Genomic DNA, 5,574 nt, shown 5'->3' with positions numbered 1-5,574 from the left:
TGGCCCTGCGGGGCCGGGCTGCCTATGGGAAGCGAGCTGCCCGCCCTCTTCCCGCCTCCCTGGGGCCGGGAGCCTGTCCCCCGCCCCTGACAGCCGGAGCCGGCCAGGGGGCGGGGGCTGTGGAAACAAGGCGCCCTGCACGTTTTAGGTGTTGTGCCCAGGAGCCCAGGCTCAAAGCTGAGGTCACGGCCCCTCCCCCCCCCCCCCCGCTTTGGGGGGGCAGCTGGCGGGGAGCGGCTCCACTGCTGACAGAAGCCAGCCAGGTCATGTGGAATGACAGCCCCGCATTCCGAGCTAAGCACCTCAGGAAAACAGGTACCCGCCGCACACTGCAACATGCTGATCCGCGGGAAGCCTAAAGCGCAGTGCGCCTGGGGCTGAGGCTGCTTTGTGCAGCCGCGAATATTCCGCCAGAAAGAGGAAGGTTGGGGAGCAAAGTGGAAGTGGCTCTGAACAAGTGCTAGGAAGCGCTCACTGAGGCCCTTTGCAGACTTGCATGTTATTTATAGTCGCGTTGGGGAGCATTTCTCCAGTAGACATTCTAAAATAACCATCCTCAGGACCGTCTCCTCTGCGAAGGGCTTTAGAAACATTCATTCTCATCTGTCACTTTGGTGGGGTTTTTTGGTCCTGAAAGCAGTTCAGACTCCAAAGTTTGTGCTAATACATTTCAGGCATAGCCAGCATCAGGCTGCACATCTCAGCAATATGCCAGGAAAGTGCTGTTATAAAAAGAGATCAAAAGAGAAGGAGGAAAGAGAGAGGAAAAAAGATATGAGAAATAGAAATAATTATGTCTTCTTTTCCTCTCCTAGGAAGAAAGTGCCTGTCTCTGTTTTTTGTTTTTGTGTGGGAGACACAAAGCATGCTCTACTATAGACCAGTCGTTTTCAACCTGTGGTCCATCAACCCCGAAGGGTCTGCCGACTATGGCTAAGATTTCCAAAGGGGTCCGCCCCTCCACTGGAAAATGTGTAGGGGTCTGCAAATGAAAAAAGGTTTAAAGCCCCTGCTATAGATGTCGTACAATGAACGGAAAGGGGAGGAAAGAATGGCTTAATACCTGCAATAGAAGTTAAATGTCTCATACTGTATATGAAAATACAAGATGTGAGATACTGGAAATAAATCCTATTTCCGCCTTCTCTTCTCCCAAACCAATCCTGTATTCCACAGTTGATGTAGTGATAATCACTAATCCCTGGGAAATGTTAATGGCATCCACCCACTCCTGGATTTACAGACAGACGTTTGCTAAATTTCAAAAATATTTCTCTGGTCAACCTCGCACTCTCCTCCCCTTTTCTTTCAGGCAGTTTCTCCACAGCAAGCAAGGTGTTGCTAAGTCAGAATGCAGAAAGTTAATTACAGAACCTGGAAAGAGTTTAGCATAACATTTCTTTACACAAATTGTCTCTTTAGGAATGTTCAGCCACTTGATGTTTGTTGTTACTAAAGTAGAGTCGGCTACTCCCGTCAATCTGTAGCATTCAGAATAATACAGACTAATTTCAATCCCAAACCTACACATATAGCCAAGGATCACACACAATCTAATTTTAACATTCGTTTCCAAAGTATCTTGAATTCAATGTAATTATATAGTTTATTTTTAAAATAGTTCGTTTAATAGAAGGCTTTTCAAGTCTTATAAATAAGAATATATCGTTTATTTCTCCTTAGTTGTTTTAAACTGTAGTGCTCTTCATGTACCCCATATTAACCATTCTGTTCATTTAAATCCAATTTATTTTGACTTTGAACCATAAGATGAACCATAAGGAGCCCTGAACACTCTTTCAATTTTTCAAAATTACAAATTTAATAGAAATTACAGTCAGCAGCAGCTTTAAACAAAATTGATAACCTCCCAACACACTGGCTAATATTTCAGTCTCCTTAGACTCCCAGAGATCTGATCTAGGTTAAAAACCAATTGGACATTGGGCTCCTGGCGTTATAGATGTAGTATACACATTATAATATATTACCAACTTACACACATTTATTATGTAAATCAAATGTTTGTGCAACTTGAAATGTTTCTGAGCCTTTTTCAATATATGTAACTTAATTTAAAATATAATATAGATACTTAATATATGTTTCTGCCTCATGATTAATAAAAAGTCCTGCCAACAAACACTTATTAGGCTAGTGCCTAACTTAAGTACTGGCACTGCAGTAGGAAAGATATGTCTATACTTAAATGCTTACAGGAGAAGGAGCTCAAGATGTTAAATTTAAAAGCACAATATCAGGCCTACCCTCAAACAAACAAAAGCCCACCCTCTATCTGTGTTACTAGAAATTGGTCCAGTGCTACAGTCCTTACTCAAGCACAGGTGAATACTTTTAAAAATTAACATTTTCTTTTTGGCACTTCACTCACCACTGGCGATTAAATAGGCTAGTCAATTTCATGTTTATTTCTAGTTAGTTTCTTGTTTTTAATCTGATTTGCCCACAGATGCAAGGTGTAGATGGCAGACAGTACAGGGGGTTGTTTAATTCCAAACAAGCAACTGATTTCATTTATATAAAAAAGATAAATTAAACCCTCCATTATTATTAGGTTTTATACAATGGCTATATGTATGTTTTAATGTATAAGACAAACAATATTAGTAATAAATTGACAATTGGCAGTGTCCCTTTAATAAAAGTTTTATGAAATCAAGTATTTATTGATAGTTAACTAAACACCAGGAAAACAAACCTTTCATAATTACTGAGAATATTTCCATCTCTTTCATTATGCATATAGAAGTTAGAAATAAGTTTATGCTTAACAAACAAATTGACAGTGGAAAATCTGAATGAGGTCCTTTTAAACTGAACATAATTTCAGATATTTAAATAAGAATTTTGGCATAAGCATTCAGGAATTAGATCTCTGAGTATCTCATTGAATGTAACTAGTTTTAACATACTCTACAACAGAACAAAAGTAGAAAATAACTGTTTACCACAATGGTAACTGTACGGATATGAATATGTGAAGAACACCTTCCAACGTGTTTAGTTACTGATAAGAGAGGCACAATGTTCTACACTTGAAAAACCATTTCCATATTTAATAAAAAAGGGTTAAAACTTTTGAGGCTTTTCAAATGCTTCAGGTTCTGAGCAGGCATCGATCCAGACATTGTGAATGGATGTAGATTCAATTATGTTGAATTTTCTTGTTCAATGCATTCTTCTTTGCTTAGTACGGCTATGCCCATTAGGAGACTGGAGAAAACAAGAGCAAACGTCAAGGTCCTTGGCAGTAATGTACTTGTGGGACCAAGCAACACTGCTCTGTTGGAGAATGGTTAGGGAGCAAGGGAGTTAAGGATGGGTGGAATGGGGGAAGAGAAATGTGCAGACTAATCTTCCTTCCTAATTCATAGAGCACCACAGATGTAATCTGAGAGTAGGCCACACGTTTCGCTATCCTTGCTAGAGGAAAGGTGCCAGAATGTGTGGGAGCTGCATGTGCATTGTTGGGAGAATGAAGGAATGAGTGAAAAGACATGGATAAATTGCTCCATAATGATGAGGTGAGGGAAATCTGAGGACTTTAACTAAACTGATCCAGACTTTCAGCCAGACTCAGATGTATGATAATTTCAAGGGCTGTTAGCTCTTTCAGGGAGCTACTCTGTATTAATTTATAGCCAGTTAAATGAAGTTTTCATGTAATGTAGTTGCAAAAGTGGAAAATATATTTCTCCCTTATGCAAAATTAGAGATCTGCTGGATTTTTGGCCACCCATTTAAATCCATATTCACGGTGCACTAGGGAAGGGTGATGTACAGCTGCAAAAGGTGAAGAAACATAGCAGAGGACTTGACCCATAGAGTCTATGAAGTCATAAAGATAAATATGATTTTTGAAATACACAGATGTGCAAACTGACATGACCCTTTATCACAGGTCCCTAATGGAACAAACACCTAGAACAGGGTTGGGCAAACTTTTTGGCCCGAGGGCCACATTGGGGTTGTGAAACTATATGGAGGGCTGGGTAGGGAAGGCTGTGCCTCCCCAAACAGCCTGCCCCTGCCCCATCCGCCCCCTGACTGCCCCCCTCACTACCCCAACCCATCCAACCCCCCCTGCTCCTTGTCCCCTGACCACCCCCTTCCGGGACTCCCTGCCCCTAACCATCCCCCCAGGACCCCACCCCTTATCCAACAATCCCCCCTGTTCCCCATCCCCTGACCGCCCCCTCAGAACCTCCGCCCCATCCAACCGTCCCCTGCTCCCTGTTCCCTGACTGTCCCCTGGGACCCCGTGCCCCATATCCAACCTCCCCCCCCGCCATTCTCCACCTCTTTACCATGCGGCTCAGAGTGGCAGGAGCTCACAGCCACGTGGCCTGGCTAGAGCCAGCCACACCGCCCAGAATACTGGCTGCACGGCGAGGTAAGGTGAGCCAAGGCTGCAGGGGAGGGGGACAGCATGGGAAGGGCCAGGGGCCAGTGTCCCAGGCCAGGAGCTCAGGCGCTGGGCAGGATGGTTCCACGGGCTCGATATGGCCCGTGGTCTGTAGTTTGCTTACCTCTGACCTAGAGAGTTCGCAGACCAACTGGAAAGGGACACATAAAGGGAAATCTTTACATAAAGGTGACCTGCCCTTCATCAGCTTTTTAGAATGAGTTGGTCATGCAGCAGAGCAATCTACCATAAGGAAGCTGAAGGGGAAGAATTACGAAAGGGTTAACACAAAAGAACCCTCTGTTCTTTAAAAAAAATTTCCTTGAAGACCTTATATGAAACCCCAATGGGATAGATAAGAAAAAAAGGCAGGGCTCTCAATACGTTCTGAACACCTGAAAGGAGTCTCAACCTAAGACTTACGAATCTGATTCATGCCCTTCCTAGCTTATGAAACAAAGTCATGAACAACTGGAGCCATTCCTTACAGAAACAGCCAATGCCTCATTCAGAGATGGAATCGTCCCTTCCTCCTTCAAACATGCAATAATCCTATCAACAATGAAGAAATCCACCCTGGGTACTTCAGGATACTTCAGTCCTAGTCACCTCCCACGTTTGAGCAAACTCATAGAGAAGCTAGGAAACGGCTAACTACAAGCTCATCTAACTGAAGCCAACATTCTAGACCCAAACCAGGACACAACTGAAACCACCTTACTAGCACTGATGGATGATCTCCTCCTGTAATAGACATCCATGCTCTCATCCTGATCCTCCTGGACCTCTCTGCACCATTCAACATTGTTGATTATGATAGTCTTCTGTCTCACCTGAGAGAGGTGGCAGAGGTCCAGGGTAATGTGCTAAAAAGATTTGAGTCCTTCCTGGAGGGACACACCCAATGAGTGATAAGGAACTGCACCTCCACCACTAGACCCTTCACTTGTGGAGTTCTATGAGGATCAGTTCTCTCTCCAGTCCTTTTCAACATTTACTTGCAGCCACTAAATGAACTGGTCAGTTGACAGGGACTCAAATGCCATTAATATGCAGATGACACACAACACTACCTCTCCTTCACCACATAAGACCACACCACCAAGATGGCTAGTGCATGCATGAGATCAGCTCTTGGATGAAGAACA

This window comes from Gopherus evgoodei, chromosome 1 (assembly GCF_007399415.2).
Source record: "Gopherus evgoodei ecotype Sinaloan lineage chromosome 1, rGopEvg1_v1.p, whole genome shotgun sequence".
NCBI lineage: Eukaryota > Metazoa > Chordata > Testudines > Testudinidae > Gopherus > Gopherus evgoodei.
This window is presented reverse-complemented; position numbering follows the sequence as displayed.